Raw genomic sequence first — 19,100 nt, forward strand, 5'->3', positions numbered from 1 at the left:
TATTGATCTCGATCAGCCTCTTTAATCTCCCGAAGATATCGAAACAACAGTCAGCTATATTCAAACTGCAGTTATTGAGGCTCACCAAAAACACATCCCAGAAACGATTCAGGTGAGTGACTCTGTTCAAATTGATCCAATTACTAAACATTTGATTAGACTTCGGAACCTCTATCGAAGACAGTACCAACGTACTGGTATTCGAGAGAGCAAACGACAGTATAATCAGTTAACCAAGGTTATCCAGACCAGAATGATTGATCTCCGTAACAAAAAATTCGCAAAAGATATAAGTAAACTTCCGAATAACTCCAAGCCATTTTGGAGGCTCGCTAAAATTCTCAAGACCAAGTCTAATCCTATTCCTCCTCTTCTACAACCTGACAATTCAATTGCAATTGGCAACCATTTCGCTAGTTCACACAATCTTGGCCAGAACATTACAAGTCCATTTGAAGCTTCGGCGAATGATACTGTAAGGGCTATTGACAATATTCATTCTGTACCTCAAGAGAATGAAATCATCTCGACTGCAGAGGTTATCTCGGTTATACGCTCGTTGAAGAATATGAAGGCCCCCGGCTTCGATAGTATATTTAACATTGAGTTGAAACATCTTAGTAACAACTTATATGAAATTATGACTTCTGTCTTCAACAGATGTCTATCACTTGGCTACTTCCCCTCGAGTTGGAAGTTGGCAAAAGTGATCCCGATACTAAAACCCGGAAAAGATCCTTCTTCTTCAAAGAGCTATCGACCAATTAGCCTTCTCCCAGCATTTTCGAAAGTATTCGAAAAAAATATATTAACGCGCATTCTTGCTTTTGCAGATGAGCACAATATATTTTTGGATGAGCAGTTTGGATTCCGAAAAGGCCACTCTACCATTCACCAGCTTCGTAGAGTATACAACATAATCAAACGAAACAAGTCAGTTTCAAAATCATCTGCCATGGCACTTGTTGATGTTGAAAAAGCATTTGATAATGTTTGGCATAACGGTCTCATTTACAAGCTTCAGAACTTTGGTTTTCCTACATAAAGGGTGTGTCACATCAAATTGCATCACGGAAAAAACGCTGTAGAAATTTAATTTTTAGGAATTATATCTTCAGCTTTCGCTTATAATCAGATAAGAGTGTATAGATCACGTTGGCCATGCTTCACTGTCAATTTTTCGTAAATTTGGGAAAATGTCGTCGAACGAAAAAGAGCGTCGTGAATTAATCCTGCGCACTCATTTCGAGAATCCGGAGTTGTCACATCGGGACATCGGTAAGATGCTGGGAATCGTCCAATCCACGGTCAGCAGAGTACTAAAACGATACTTCGAGAACCTAACCATCGACCGGAAGGTGAAGAACGGCAAAAATGGATGCTCCGTCAGTTAAAAAGATCACAAGCGCGTAGTTAAGCAGTTTAGACGTGATCCGAGAAGTTCGGTCCGGGATGTCGCCAATAAGCTGAATTTGTCAAGTTCATTCGTCCAGCGGACCAAGCAGCGGGAGGGCCTGCGTACATACAAGGTTCAGAAGGCTCCTAACCGCGACGAAAGGCAAAACATGGTGGGGAAGACGCGAGCCCGGAAGCTGTACACCGAAATGCTGACGAAGCCGCATTGCCTGGTAATGGACGACGAAACCTACGTCAAAGCGGACTTTCGTCAGCTGCCGGGCCTGTTGTTCTTCTCCGCAGAGGACAAATTCAGCGTTCCGGAGGAGATTCGCAAGCAGAAACTATCCAAGTTTACCAAAAAGTACATGGTGTGGCAAGCGATCTGCTCTTGCGGAAAGCGGAGCGCCCCCTTCGTGATGACCGGCGCGGTAAACGGGCAGCTTTACCTTAAGGAGTGCCTACAGAAGCGCTTACTACCACTATTGAAGCAGCACGAGGGCCCGACCATCTTCTGGCCGGATCTCGCTTCGTGCCACTATTCAAAGGACGTGTTGGAGTGGTACGAAGCCAACGGGGTCACCTTCGTGCCAAAGGAAATGAACCCGCCCAACGCGCCGGATCTTCGCCCAATAGAGAAATATTGGGCGATTATGAAGCAGGCCCTCCGGAAGAACCCAAAAGTTGTCAAATCGGTAGTTTGGACGGGGTAAAGAGGAAGGTGCGAGCATACGGGCTTAGGCTCGAAGTATGAATAAAAAGAAAATGCCAAAAGTTGTTTAATAGTTTTTATTTTATTGTCTAAAATTTTCAAAAGGATCGGTCTACTGGGCGAATTTCTACAGCGTTTTTTCCGTGATGCAATTTGATGTGACACACCCTTTACTTGATAAAAATTATCAAAAATTATCTTTCTGATAGAGCGTTCAATGTTTCTATAAACAATATTTCATCGGAGAAATTCATTGTGAATGCAGGTGTTCCTCAAGGATCCATCTTGGGACCAATTCTTTTCAATATCTACACTTCAGATATTCCCGCACTCCCATCTGATGGGAAACTGTCACTATTTGCAGATGACACTGTCATCATTTACAAGGGCAGAAGTATCACAGAACTAAGATCTAAACTTCAAAGAGGGTTAGACGCTTTGTCTGAATATTTCAATAATTGGAAAATATGCATAAATGCCGCAAAGACACAAGTTATATTGTTTCCCCACAAGAACACTCCAAAGCTTGTTCCTCCTCAAAATATGACAGTCAGTCTTAATGGCAATAGTATTGAATGGTCTTCAGAAGTAGTGTATCTGGGTCTAACTTTCGATCGAAAGCTTACCTTCTGAGCACACATTGACAAAACAGACACAAGATGCAACATTTTAATCAGGTCATTGTATCCCCTGATCAATAGATACTCTCGATTATCTCTAACGAATAAACTTGCAGTATACAAACAAATAATATTTCCAGTTATTGCATATGCGATGCCCGTTTGGGAGTGCTGTGCTCCAACACACAAATTAAAACTTCAACGCATACAAAACAAAATTCTTCGTATGATTCTAAACACTCCTCCCAGAACGCGAAATTCGGAGATACATCAGCTGGCCGGGATTAAAACCTTGGATGAAATTATCAATAACAATTGTATGAAATTTGAACAGAGTTGCGCTCTCTCAACACACGGAATAATACAAAATCTGTATGATTATGCTACCTGACTTTATAGTCGTTACCTTTCAAGGTAACGGCTTTGGGTTTGGGTAGATATATTTATTTCCAGTTAGATAAGTAGTGTAAGTTGGGATAATGTAAATAATTTGGGGAGGGTATCTTATAAGTTAGATTTAGGTAAAAAAAGAGGTAACAAAAAACTAGAAAAGTTTAGGCATGATTTTACAATAGGAATATGAAACAATCGAATAATGTGTATGATACAAATCATTACAAAACTTGACATTGCAACTTAAAGATGTAGAACCCTAGGTTGATCACTTGATATGTAGTACTTTATTATAATGTAAACCAAATTAAGAAATAAAAAGAATTTAAGTGAAAAAAAAAATATCTTATTTTCTTTCAAACCGTAAACCCGTGTGGTTGTACGGCATCGGCATCGTGGACGTAACAAAGGAGGACAAGTTAAGGGAAAGGCAAAGTCTCACTCGAACCGTGCAGGTCTCCAGTTCCCTGTTGGTCGCATTCACTGATTGCTCCGCAAGGGTAACTAGGCCGAACGGATTGGTGCCGGAGCACCAGTATACCTAACAGCGATTATTGAGTTTCGGCCGTCGGAGTGCTCGAGTTGGCTTGCAAAGCTGCTCACGACAATCAGAAAACCCGCATCAAGAACAGAGCAGCTTCGGTTCGACGCTCATCAAGGCAACAATTAGTTTCAGTGAGTGGCAAAGTGTTTCTCCGGCACGTCGCATTAAATGTAATTTACTGAACAACATGTCACAAGCTGGATGGGAAGAAATTTTCCAACTATGAAAACTGTGGCGAGTGGCAAACGCAATAGCTAAACAGGAAGGTTCAACCGAACAAGATGGGAATATCGAGTGATAACAAAAACACAACACCAAAGGTTCTTTTCAGAACCATCAACATATTCATAAAGAGTAAACAGTAAACTAATCCATTTTTCAGGTAGATAGGTAGGTATTCACGTAGGAGAAGAAAATAAAACAATATATTTAAAATATATATTTAACAAAAGCTGTCCCCTTTGTATAGTCCTACGTCACTCCGGTTATGTCCCCGACATTACCCACCCGTCTTTTTTATTGTAGAATCATTTGACGATAATTGATTATTGATTCATTCTCGTGCAGAACAATACATGCTAGAGATAAGCGCAGCTGTTATCTTTAGTGGAGAAAGTTTTGCTAGTGGCAAGTGAAACCAAATCACATACAAAATATCAGAACGACATTTACTTTCTTGGTGACTAAATAAACAAAATAAACTGTATCTGTTAATCTCATCAACCTCGAAAAAAGTAGCACTGCTACATTATGATCAAGATTAGCGCAAATGCAACCCTAGTTGAAAGCAGTTTTGCGACTGGCAAGTGGGCCCACACAACCTTAACACCTGCTTCACCATAGCTTCAGTTCAATGCATTGATGACAGAAAACAAACAATGTTAATTAACTGCTTGGGAAAAGGCTGAATATATTCCTCAGCAGAGATTCATTACCAATACACTAACGTGAAGTATCCCTCCCGCTATCTCTCCTCCTTGTTTATATTTATCATTACGACTGCTTAATTTGCAACACTAAACAATCGTCAATCATAGCATAAAAAATTAGGCGATTGTTGCATCGTTACAGGGCCAATGCACACGGGAGCAGATACAAATGGGGTTTCAGCGTATTTTTACGTACGGGTTACGAAGCACGCACGCAAGAATACAAATATCCATATACGATGGCTTGCAGCAACTAAATATACCCACACTTATCTCCGTTTTGCGGTCTTCTCAACTGAAGGCCAGTCTAGATTAGCTTAGCTGTCATCCTTTGTGGAGAGAGTTTTCCTACCGTCATGCGAAACAAAATCACTGACAAAATTCCAGAACATTTATTTTCTTGGTGAGCTGACGATAGTCTAGTTTGATGATTACCCACACAATTGTGTAGCTCAGAACTTTAATGCAATGGCGTCAGTTTGATGCAATGATTGCAATGCCAGAGACATCAGCTAGTGAGTAATTTGGTCGCGTCCATAGCTCAATCCGAAACGAAGACATGTGATGACGCAAAACAAGGAAGAACAAGCGATATTCATTGCTTTGAATACAGAACGATACTTAAAGTTTGCCTTCCTTCCTTGCTCGAGACTTTGGACTTCTTCAGTTCATTCGTCTAATCTTCAAAAAGGCCCTTGGAAAACTTTAATTTATCCATAATATTACTCCTCCATCCCCATTGCCTTGAGAAAGGCATTCGATCTCACGCCGTCCAACTCGCCCAGATGTTGATCAGTCGATTTCCTCACGAAGAATGAAAGTTTGCCTCAGCGAGATCCACTGTTTATACTCTAGGCAAATATTCCCCTTCGTTCTTCTTCTTTTCCTTTGTTCATGGAGACTTTGCATCTTACGATTTCCCCTCCGTTGCTTGTTGTTGACAGCTCTGTTCTGGAAAGCACACAAATGTACAGAACAAATGTATGAGGAAATGGGAATGCTTCCAATTTTCATCAATTTAAACCATATACAGACTATTGGATTGTAATGTATAGAATATTAAACAAATCTTAGGGAATTTCTGATTCGTTTGGTATGTAAATCGCCAAAATCCGTTCGCGGCAAAAATAGTTATTAACGTTAACTTTATTTCATAAAAACGTGACCTGTTTTCTGATTTCGCACCCTTAATGAAAGACGTAGTTCTACGTCAAAAATAATCAATCTCCTATAACGCGAATAACCGCTGATTCAATCCCAGGACTCTCCATTGATTGATGTTCTAATAGACCTTTTTCAAGGATAGAACATTGTAGTTTGAAGCTTCTATATTAGAGATTTATTCTCTTGAGTAAAACAAAGTTGATGTCTTCAATTGGATCTGTTTTGGATGGTATGACGCTAAAGAGCTCGGCGAATATAAGCCGGCTATCCATTTGGTTCGCTTTTGGAGAGCCTTCAATGATATGTAGTGAAAGTTGTTTTTTTAAAATTTTCTTTAGGCAATGTACGGAGCGCAATGTTCATAAAACACATGTCTATTTCTTTCGCAGAATTTTCATCTGTATAAAACTCAATCACTTCCAGTGATTCCATTATACCGGACAGCATTGAACTGAAGCGGGAATCACTGCCCGGCTACAAGTGAAAGTGATTAACCGAAGGAGATTATGGTTCATTTTCACGCCCAAGTTCGTTGGTTGATCACACTAATCGTTCGGCCAGCAGAAAACCCCCCAAACGCTGGCATAGATAAGCGTGGACAGAGACCCGATGCTGCTCATTTTCCATGGAAGTGCTCGCCTTGTTTAATCAAAAGATAGCAGAACTTTGCTGGGCGTTATAAATCCCCGCCGAAAGCCGGCGGATTAACAGCCGCAATGGATCTCTGTGTAGACATTCTTTCTTCCGTTTTTTCCGGGCGCATCGCCCGGGTCGGATTTCCACTTTAAATAAAGTTATTTTCATCGCTTCCCTTTTTGCCATCTTGCGCGTTCCATCGCTAGCATTTTGTGAGAAGTTTATTTTTCCCATTTGCTTATCTTCCGTTTGTAATAATCGATTCTAGAGTGCTTGAACTTTATTATAGAAAAAAGTTTATCCCAAGTGTAGAAGCGTTGGAATGAAAAAGGTTTATCTAGCTGAATAAGTTGGGATTGTTGCTTTTTAAGCTTGATACTATTGGTTCTTCAAACCTTTTACGCGATTCCGACGGCGAGGCGCTTTTCTCATGCGCTCTTAGACATCTAGTGCTTATTGTCTGATGGAGCACTAGGTAAGAATCAATTAAATTCAAGGTTCAATTCAAGTTAATAGTGATAATGCCAAGCATCAAACATGAAGTTAACATAGAAAACAATATTCAGTACGGATCAACCGCGACTTGTATAGCTTTCTGTTAATGTTAAACCACTATATCATCTGTGTGAACCCTCAACTGATACGAATTGACGTTTCAGTACCCATTTCAGAATGTCTGTTGCTTCCGATGAGCATCCCATTAATGTATTGTATATAAACACCATTTGCGAATAACCGTGAACATTTGATCTTTTCCGGGGCATGCCGTATTGAATGGGAGGATGCGTAATTATGATTGACGCAAGATACGGGTAGAAACGATGAGCTCACATACATGATTGGCATTACCGACATACTCGTGAATAAATAATGTATTGATATGGTGAGGCAAACCGCCAACGTTTGAAAAATTTATAGTTTTCAAGCTGGTGTCGAAAATGTCATAATTATTTTGACAAAAATGGGAAGCTGTTCGGAAAACTGCACAGAGTTTTTCAATTGAGGATCAATTTGTTTTCATAAATATTCTAAATCAAATTAAATAGTTCCTTCGCAAGGTGTCCAATGCATGCATAGAAATTTCAAACTCTGACTGTTGATACAATATGGTTTTAATAGAACACTGAGATATTCAAAGTAATGCTAATAAAATGAACATGATTCTATTTTTTTTAAAGTCAACATTAGAAACAGTTTAACAATTCAGTGAATCAATGATATTCTATGTGTAGTTTTGAAGCATAAATTGAAACAAATGTCGAATTTATGATGGTGATACAAGTTATCAAACGACATAGACAATTCAAATAACAAATTGTCTCAACAAAACTGATGAAATACAATAAAGTCTATTGAAAATGGAAATTACTTCGATTTTTTACCATTCGGTCGAGGTTGAAAATTCAAATATTACTCCACTAACAGGAGTGTGAGCGTGCAAAGCACCATTTCTGATATGGACACCGCTAACAGTGTAATTTGTACGAAGGTTTGTCTCTAATATGCTGACTGAAGATAAGAGCCCTTTATGGTATTGCTTGTCCGATTATAGCAAGATTATACATTTTGAAGGGCTCACAGAAATATCTAGCAGAACGCTCGCTATCGGAAGGAGGTGGTATCTTTTATCTGCGTCAAAACTGTTTCCCTTGCTCCGGATCGTAGTTGGCATCGGCTGTTTCATTGTCATCTCCTACCATTTCTGCTACCTCCGCTGCCCATGATCCCGGCTAGTGTTTGTTCTCTATTTTAATCTATGTAAATTTTGCTCCGACAAGTTCGAATCCTTTGATTACGTACCGTCCTCTCATAGAAGTTGCCTCAGATAACAAACATCCATCGCCAATCCATCTGATGACATTGACGTGATAGGGAAAAGCTCTCTTCTTATGTATGCAGTCACTGTTCAGTGAAAGATACTTTAAATTGAAAATCTTGTTACCCTGTTGACTGCTTCAATCTCGAAACCGGCCAGCATAATGCATAATCATTTTGCAACTGCTTTAATTCGTCAAAACGAAGTGTCGTGTTCTGTCCCACCTAGCGTTTTTGTGACTGACAGGTGGGCCTGCGTTTGCCAAAAAAAATTTGAAATCGAAAGTAGATCCAAGAGGAAGTTAATTCCAACAATGTATCTACGCATTTTAAGTAATAGATACAAGTTATCGATCAATGTGTTGCAAAGACAGACAGACAAAACAAAAATAGAAATTCATCACTTTTCTTTTTATCTGTCCCATGAAACTAAAACTCAAGAACAACCTCTGAATTTTCCTAAGTAACATTTTGTTTGCTCACCTCTGAGTTTGTTTCCCTTACTGACCATCCGTTGGAAAAATATATAACACTTCACCGATAAACTTTTTCATTAGATCTACTACACTCTGGCACAATTAGATAAGCTCACTGTTGGGCTGGCTGTTGGACGATTATATGCAAAAGCGAAAGGTTCTACGGAAAAGCTAATGGAGATAGCCGCGAGCACTTTACGACAGTTTAGCTTAAGTTTGATAGGCGTTTCTTGCTACCTCGATAAGATAAATATTCATTACTCAACACAAACGGCTCGCTCTTCTCGAAATTGATGGCAAAAATATGTGTGTTCTTCCTGCATGGATACATTGACGAAGTCAATAAGGATTGAAAGTGTGTGTTTTTTATTCCTTTTCAAACGGACTCTTCTCAATCATTCGAAGAAAAAAAAAATTGAAAAGAGTCAAAGTTTTTTCCTTGTTTTTGTTTACAGAAACTTATAACTAAAAAGAATACCTTATGTTTTCCTCAAAGCTATCGATCTTCGTGTGTAATTGTCCTTATATCCTTATACCCCTCTTTTCTTCCTTTGCGAGTAATTCATCCCCTTGCTACCAATAGATATACGAATAGATTTAAGAATTGAGTGTTCATCAACATTGTTACAATATCCTCTTATATCATCCTTCTCCTAAAAAATATGTCACCCTTCTAAACTCGAGTACACCGCGAGTAATCGGTTCTCCTCCTTACTAGCCATAGATGTGAGAAAATTGTTTATTGATATATAGTTTTAGAATTATATTTAAGAATTCGGCTCTTTTAAACTTATGTAACTGAGCCTGTAAAAATAAACGAATTATATATAAAAAAAACAAAAAAATACCTGCAAAATGTTAGTCAAAAGATGAAATTTAGGAAATTCATTTCATATAATTTTCAAAAAAATACATATTTACCAAAATACCGAATATAAATTATTTTGAAAATTGAAACTAAGGGTCTGGCCGGGTAAGGGAGTAAAAAGTGCCCCAAACGAAATCACTAGCTCTATGGCAAATATTGTATAGGATATTAAATAATGTAGGATTAAAGGGTGTGTCACATCAAATTGCATCACGGAAAAAACGCTGTAGAATTCGCCCAGTAGACCGATCCTTTTGAAAATTTTAGACAGTAAAATAAAAACTATTAAACAACTTTTGGCATTTTCTTTTTATTCATACTTCGAGCCCAAGCCCGTATGCTCGCACCTTCCTCTTTACCCCGTCCATAAGGTTCTGTACAACGTCAGGTTGTAGTTTTTTTTAAACAGAAATCCATTTTCTCTTGAAGTCCGCCTCCGATTTGACAACTTTTGGGTTCTTCCGGAGGGTCTGCTTCATAATCGCCCAATATTTCACTATTGGGCGAAGCTCCGGCGCGTTGGGCGGGTTAATTTCCTTTGGCACGAAGGTGACCCCGTTGGCTTCATACCACTCCAACACGTCCTTTGAATAGTGGCACGAAGCGAGATCCGGCCAGAAGATGGTCGGGCCCTCGTGCTGCTTCAATAGTGGTAGTAAGCGCTTCTGTAGGCACTCCTTAAGGTAAAGCTGCCCGTTTACCGTGCCGGTCATCACGAAGGGGGCGCTCCGCTTTCCGCAAGAGCAGATCGCTTGCCACACCATGTACTTTTTGGCAAACTTGGATAGTTTCTGCTTGCGAATCTCCTCCGGAACGCTGAATTTGTCCTCTGCGGAGAAGAACAACAGGCCCGGCAGCTGACGAAAGTCCGCTTTGACGTAGGTTTCGTCGTCCATTACCAGGCAATGCGGCTTCGTCAGCATTTCGGTGTACAGCTTCCGGGCTCGCGTCTTCCCCACCATGTTTTGCCTTTCGTCGCGGTTAAGAGCCTTCTGAACCTTGTATGTACGCAGGCCCTCCCGCTGCTTGGTCCGCTGGACGAATGAACTTGAAAAATTCAGCTTATTGGCGACATCCCGGACCGAACTTCTCGGATCACGACTAAACTGCTTAACTACGCGCTTGTGATCTTTTTCACTGACGGAGCATCCATTTTTGCCGTTCTTCACCTTCCGGTCGATGGTTAGGTTCTCGAAGTATCGTTTTAGTACTCTGCTGACCGTGGATTGGACGATTCCCAGCATCTTACCGATGTCCCGATGTGACAACTCCGGATTCTCAAAATGAGTGCACAGGATTAATTCACGACGCTCTTTTTCGTTCGACGACATTTTTCCAAATTTACGAAAAATTGACAGAGAAGCATGGCCAACGTGATCTATACACTCTTATCTGATTATAAGCGAAAGCTGAAGATATAATTCCTAAAAATTAAATTTCTACAGCGTTTTTTCCGTGATGCAATTTGATGTGACATATCCTTTATCAAACACAATAAATTGCCTACCATTACCATGTTCGACAATAAATTCCGCTCTCATGTACCCGTCCTCCGCTGCCAATAATATGAGTGATCCGATGTATGAACGTACATTTTGTAATCGTACTTCTGCAACGACAGTTCCTAGCTACCAGGCACCAATTGTTTCCTCAACTCAAATTCGAAATTCTACCGATTCCATCATATGTGCTCCTAATGCACAGCAACTGGTTGCTCGACATGTGGTCCCAAGGGAACTACCGATTTTCCATGGAGATCCCTGTGATTGGCCTATTTTTATCTCCAACTACAACAATTCCACTCAGTTATGTGGATATTCCGAAGCTGAAAATTTAATGCGGCTTCAACGCAGTTTGAGAGGTTATGCGTTGGAGGCTGTTAAAAGTTTTCTCTTGCATCCAACAATGCTGCCAAGCGTAATGTCGACACTCTACACCTTGTACGGGAGGCCAGAATTAATTGTGAACACGATGTTAGCGAAGGTACGAGCAACTCCAACACCTAAACCAGATAAATTAGAAAGTTTAGTCAACTTTGGTCTAGTTGTTCAGAATTTTTGCGCTCAGTTGAAGGCGGTCGGTATGGAGAACCATCCGAAGAATCCAACCTTACTACGAGAGCTGGTGGATAAGTTACCGACGAACGTTCGTTTGGATTGGGCTCTATTTCAGCGTCAACAGGTCGAAGTAGACCTAACAGTCTTTGGGGATTTTATGTCATCCTTGGTATCAGCCTTGAGTCATGTCGTCACGCCAACAGTATCAAATTTGTCTCTAGAAGTGAGGGGAGAAAAATGAAAAGATAAAGCTTTTGTCAACGCCCACACGATCAAGGGAGAGGATGAATCCGGCACGGTATCCGAGAATCAACGTAAGTGTTGTCCAGTTTGTAAGAAAGCTGGACATAAAACAAAGGATTGCTTCCAGTTTCGTAAATTAGATCTGAATACTCGCTGGAAAGTGGTTCAGGATTATAATCTCTGTCGCCGTTGCTTAGTTGCCCATGGGAGAAGACCATGTAAAAGTCCGGTTTGCGGAATCGATGGTTGCGAATACCGCCACCACAAATTGCTTCATTCGACAAAAACAAGTTCCGAGGGGAACTTCGGGTACGGTTTCACTTCATCGGGAGTTTGATCTTTTTCGTGTCATCCCAGTAACAGTATATGAGAAGGAAATATCTGTTGACACTTATGCGTTTTTGGATGATGGTTCCGAATTGACGCTCATATCAGAGGAATTGGTGAAGCGACTTCGAGTAACCGGTACGCCCGATCCTCTTTGTTTGCAGTGGACCGGAAATGTGACTCGGACAGAACCCGACTCGAAAGTGGTTCAATTACAGATATCGGATAGAGGATTTTTTAAACAGTTTCCATTAAAAGATGCTCGTACTGTAATGAGTCTCGATTTACCATCGCAGACACTTGATTTCAAAGAGATGGAAAATATGTTCTGCCATCTACGCGGCCTTCCGGTAGCAGAGTATTTCAACGCTACCCCAATGTTATTAATTGGTTTAAACAATGCACAGTTGAGCGCATGTCTAAAGCCTCGAGAGGGTAAACTCAACGAACCATTTGCATCGAAAACAAGAATTGGATATATGGGAACATAGGAGTGATGGAAAATACTTCCAAGCACCGTCACGTCCATGTCTGTTCTCGCTCGCGGGATGATGAATTGCACACTATGGTGCAAAGTTTCTTCAATGCCGACAGAGAAGGAGTATCCACTGTTCCTCTTTTGGAATCTGTCGACAACCAGCGAGCTCGAGCTATTTTGGAGAAAACTACTGTGCGCACAACGTCAGGAAGATTCGAGACCGGTCTGTTGTGGCGTTACGACGAAATTGAATTCCCCGATAGTTTTCCGATGGCTGAGCGTAGGCTGCAGTGTTTGGAACGTCGACTATTGGGAAACCCATCATTATACGACAACGTGCGATAACAGATAGCTAACTATCAGCATAAAGGGTACGCACACAAAATTACCGAAGGAGATCTACAGCGTTCTGATCTACGGCGTGTATGGTACCTACCATTGGGAATAGTACTGAATTCGGAAAAAACCCGGAAAAGTTCGTGTAATATGGGATGCCGCTGCAAAGGTTGAAAACGTTTCTTTCAACAGCATGATCCTCAAAGGTCCAGACCTATTGATATCTCTCCCTAGTGTGCTCTTCAAATTCCGTGAAAGGCAAATAGCAGTAAGTGGTGACATCAAAGAGTATTTCATCAGGTGCTGATACGTTCGTCCGACCGTCAATCTCAACGGTTCCTTTGGAGGAACGATCCTTCAGATCCTGCCGAAGTGTTCGTCATGGACGTAGCCACGTTCGGTTCCAGTTGTTCGCCTTGTTGTACGCAATTCGTAAAGAATCTTAACGCTGAAAAATATGAGACCCAATACCCTAGAGCATCAGCAGCCATTCAAAACAACCACTACGTGGATGATTATCTCGATAGCTTTGATACGATCGATGAAGCATATCAAGTAGCGGAAGAAGTGCGAATAGTTCACCAGAAAGCCGGATTTGAAATCCGGAATTGGCTCTCCAACTCAACAGAACTGATAAGTCGTATGGGGAAGGTTGAAGTAGAAGCCTTCAAGTGCCTCAACAACGATAAAGAAGAAGAATGTGAACGGGTGCTTGGGATGATGTGGATCCCAGTCGAAGATGTGTTCCGGTTTAAGTTGACACTCCGTGATGAAATGGAAGATCTATTGCGAGAAAAAAACGTGTGCCAACAAAAAGAGAGGCTCTCCGCCTCGTGATGAGTGTGTTTGATCCCCTCGGATTATTATCGATGATTGTGATACACGGTAAGATCCTCATACAAGCCATTTGGAAGGCGGGAACAAGTTGGGACGATCAGGTTTCACCAGAAATATTTGTTGGTTGGCAACGCTGGGTGAACGCCTTTATGAAATTAGAAACGATTGAAATTCCACTCTGTTATTTTCCGGAACACGAACCGGTGAGTTACGACAGTTTGGAACTGCACGTTTTCGTAGACGCGAGTGAGAACGCTTATGCTTGTGCTGCGTACTTTAGAATTGTAGATCGAGGGTCGGTGAAGTGTATCTTGGTTTCTTCAAAAAGCAAAGTAGCTCCGGTAAAGTCGCTTTCAATACCGAGGCTTGAACTACAGGCGGCGGTTATCGGTACTCGCTTGGGAAAAAACACTAGTTAAGTCACCAACCATCTGGCCAGCAACGGACCACCCGCGAAGCGATAATTTATTATCAACAAACTCCAGACATCGGACCACTCAGCCACATCACATCATAAACAATCTCACGACCCAAGATCCAAATAAACAAACATTTCCATTATTTGCCATAATGCAGTATTTAGCGATAAGACTAGAATCAGGGCACAGCGAGATTATATATAGCAGTATCCTAAAATTCTATGTTCAGTTATTAAGCAAGAGTGAATAAAGACACATTGGTGTCCAAAAAAATATTTTTTTTAAAATAAACCTTCTGTAAAAGTATTAACTTAAATTGTACGAAACCTTTCTCAAATTGAAACCTTTTATAAAAAGACAAAAAAGATGGGATACTATAGGCACTGTATGGAAGTGGGTAGCAGGCAACCCTGATGCAGACGACCTTCGTATCATCAACGCTACACTTAACTCCCTCATCACCCAAAACAACAAGCAAGTAATGATAAACCAAGCTATAAGCAATAGAATACAAGAAGTAACCGATTTGGCTAATCAAATGCTGTTAATGGAAAAACAAAAAGTTAAAAATCATTCGATTGAAATTAATCATTTAATGATACTGTCCAACTTAGACTCACTTCAGGACCAGATAGAAACACTTGAGGAAGCAATTCTAATGGCAAAACATGGTATACCGAGTAGCAAGCTGTTATCAATGCGCGACTTCAATACGATCGCAACCTTCCTGGGGAACCACGACATATTCGTCACATCATTTGAGGAACTATTATCACAATCAACGGCACAAGTAACATTGAACAACACGCACATTGCGTATATTTTAAAAGTACCACAATTTTCAAAAGACATTTATGAATATGAATACATTGATTCCATTATAAAGAACAACAAACGCATCTCACTGCAACGCAATTATCTAATGCGTAATTTGACCAACCAAACCAACCATGTGAGGATCAAGGAAATTATTTTCTTTGCGAAACTTCAACTTTAACCCCAAGCAATGACTGCATAGAAAAATTAATACGTGGACAACATTCCAATTGCATCTTCGAAAAAATATATTCAAGAGGTTTAGTCAAACGAATAGATGACGCCTCCATACTTATCAACAACGCACTTGTGCAAGTCTCATCCAACTGCAGCAACTCGAACCAACAACTCAATGGTTCATTTCTAATCCAATTTGAAGGATGCACTCTACGAATCAACGGAGAATTCTTCTCTAACTTTGAAACTATTCTACCTGGACGACCGTATCACCCTACAACCGGCCTAATAGTTACCGAGCTCGATACCCTGGACTCACCACCTGTTGAATATCTACAAAACCTGACATTAGAACATCGAGACGAATTGGAAATATTGAAACTTCAAAGTAACTCTCTCACCTGGAAGCTACACCTGTTTGGACCCATTGGAAGATTCACGGTAGTATCAATAATTGCCACAATTGGAGTTTTCCTATATCTTTCTAGAAAAACAATCATCAACGCCAAATTCAGCATTCCAAGTATTAACAAAGACGACATCATTCTCACGGAAACTGTTTCCGTCAGCAAAAACGAAATCATCACAAACTCCAAGACACAGTCATCAGAACTATCAGCAGAACGCGAAAACGAAATCCAATCTTTCATCGACATGCCATCACCCTTTCGAACCATTAGACTTTGAGGACAAAGTCATTTAAGAGGGGAAGAGTTAAGTCACCAACCATCTGGCCAGCAACGGACCACCCGCGAAGCGATAATTTATTATCAACAAACTCCAGACATCGGACCACTCAGCCACATCACATCATAAACAATCTCACGACCCAAGATCCAAATAAACAAACATTTCCATTATTTGCCATAATGCAGTATTTAGCGATAAGACTAGAATCAGGGCACAGCGAGATTATATATAGCAGTATCCTAAAATTCTATGTTCAGTTATTAAGCAAGAGTGAATAAAGACACGTTGGTGTCAAAAAAATATTTTTTTAAAATAAACCTTCTGTAAAAGTATTAACTCACTTGTGGAAAATCATTCTCTCCGAATTAGTCGCAGAATTTTTTGGAGCGACTCCAGTACGGTGTTGGCTTGGATCCGGTCAGATCATCGACGATACAAGCAGTACGTATCCTTTAGAATTAGCGAAATTCTGAGTGAATCCACGATAGCAGAATGGCGATGAGTTCCTACCAAACAAAACGTTGCGGATGAAGCGACAAAATGGGGTAAAGGCTCGGAGTATGACCCTACTACTAGGTGGTTCAAGGCCAGATTTTTTGTACAACTCAGAGAAAGAATGGCCAACCCAGAAAAATACAATTTTTGATACGTCCGAAGAAATTAGAGCAGTTCACAATATCCATCGGAACCAGAACGAGCAAAACATTATCGATTTTAGTAGATTCTCAAAGTTTGAAAGGTTGGTGAGAATGGTTGCTTACGTTCATCGTTTCATCACCCAATGTAAACTCGGGCGCAGCTATGGTAATTCTTCGAATAGCGTTTTATCCAGAGAAGATTTGAAAGAAGCTGAATCAACAATCTACCGGTTAACACAGATGGAAGCTTACCCACTCGAACTCGCGAATATGTGGAATTTTTTTTGAAAAGACCCTCGGATCAACAAATTCTGCTAGAAAAGAACAGTGTATTGTATAAACTGTCGCCGTTTCTGGACGAATCAGGAGTAGTCGCATGGGACATGGAAAGCCGCATCAGTAACGCACTGTATGTCTCCTACGCAACGAGGAATCCAACAATTTTGCCAAAAAACCATCCTGTGACGAAGCTGTTGGTTAACTACTATCACCGTAAATATGGTCACTGCAACAACGAGACGGTAGTCAACGAGATTCGTCAGTCCTTCCATATTTTCAATCTCAGGACAACAGTGCGCAAAGCAGCGAAAGAGTGTATGTGGTGTAGGGTGTATAAGTCCGCTCCGGAGACTCCGCGAATGGCTCCGCTACCTTCGGCACGATTAACGCCACATGCTCGTTGTTTCACCTTCGTTGGGCTAGATTACTGCGGCCCATTTCTCATCCGAAGAGGAAGATCGAGTGTCAAATGATGGGTTGCACTGTTTACGTGCTTAACAGTGAGAGCAGTTCACTTGGAAGTAGCGTATTCCCTCGATATTGATTCGTGCAAACTTGCGATTCGGCGCTTTATAGCCAGAAAAGGTTCTCCACAAAAGATCTACAGTGATCAAGGCACAAATTTTCGTGGAGCCGGCAAGGAACTAGTAAAGGAGATTCAGAATATGAACCAATCATTAGCAGGAACTTTCACTAACGCCAGAACCCAGTGGTACTTCAATCCTCCGGAGGCTCCACACATGGGCGGAGCCTGGGAGCGCATGGTACGCTCTGTGAAAACTGCGTTGATTGCTTTGTCTGCTCCGAAGAAACCTGATGATGAATTGTTCTGCACGGTTTTGGCGGAAGCTGAATCAATGGTCAACTCAAGGCCGCTTACATACTTACCTTTGGGTTCTGAGACGCAGGAGTCATTAACGCCGAATCATTTCCTCCTGTTGAGCTCCTCCGGGGTTGTCCAACCGATGAAATTACCTGAAAATGAAAAACTTACCTTAAGAAATAACTGGAAACACGTTCAACTGCTACTGGATCAGTTCTGGACTCGCTGGATTCGGGAGTACCTACCTTCGATTGCCTGCCGCAGTAAATGGTTCAAGGAAGTGAAACTACTTGAAGTGGGTGACCTGGTAGTTATCGTGGGTGAAACTAGAAGAAATAGCTGGAGACGTGGACGAGTCATTCGCGTGTATTCCGGGAAAGATGGCCGGATCCGGAAGGCAGATATCCAGACCAATTCAGGTATACTGGAGAGACCAGTGGCGAAGATAGCGGTACTCGACGTTTCTGGTAGTGGTATGGCTGGGACAGGGCACCATCAATACGAGGAGGGGATTGTTAGCGACGATCACCGCGAAAATGGCACCACGGATGTGGAAGTGTAACCTGGGCCACACCTTTCACTCCGTGCGCATAACTAGAGACACTGACAGAATGACAGATTGACAAATTGAAAAAAACAAGACAGAAAGACAAAGAAATATAGTTAGACAGAAGAAAGGTTTTTGAGAAAACGTGGAACGTGAAATAGATAACAGAAAACGAATTAAAACCTCTCCTAAAAAACCATTTGTTATAAAGACAAACTTGGAAACATATATACATACTGGATAGACAAATGTAATCTAACAAATTAAAATTTAAATGAATTTTGAAGTAAAATAAATATTTACAGCTTGAAGCTGACATAGAATTAATTTTGTGTTTGCTCTCGGGAATATCCTGGATATCAGCAAATTTGGTGATAAGCGTCAACATTTGTACTGAACACGATTTCTTAAAGCTACTGGTGAAGTTTCCCATGATTTTCAATGCGATTTTTTTTCCCTATCCCCCTCAAAAAAAAAAGGTTTGCCTGTACTTGTTTTGATAAGAGCAATTGATTATTTTTATTGAGATTAAAAAAACTTAGAACTGTCTTCAGGGACACATTTACTAATGTGACGACTTACCAACAATTGTAGTGCGTTGGGCTTTTATATATTAGTGGTAATTCCGCATGTTGCTGCATCAAAAAAGTATCTGGACAAAGACGAGATCGCACAACGAAACCGAACTCACTTCGGTGCTCTGCTAGAATTTCATTGTTCGTTCATCATAATTTACGACTAGTTAATTTTGAATTCTGTTATACAGTTAATATTGTCATCTGGAAGATATTTTCAATTTCAATAAAAAAAAACAATAAAATACAAAGATATATGAGATTTTCTACAGTATTACTTTGATAATCACAATCAACATCAACAAT

This window comes from Toxorhynchites rutilus, chromosome 2 (genome assembly GCF_029784135.1).
Source record: "Toxorhynchites rutilus septentrionalis strain SRP chromosome 2, ASM2978413v1, whole genome shotgun sequence".
In the NCBI taxonomy this organism is placed as follows: domain Eukaryota; kingdom Metazoa; phylum Arthropoda; class Insecta; order Diptera; family Culicidae; genus Toxorhynchites; species Toxorhynchites rutilus.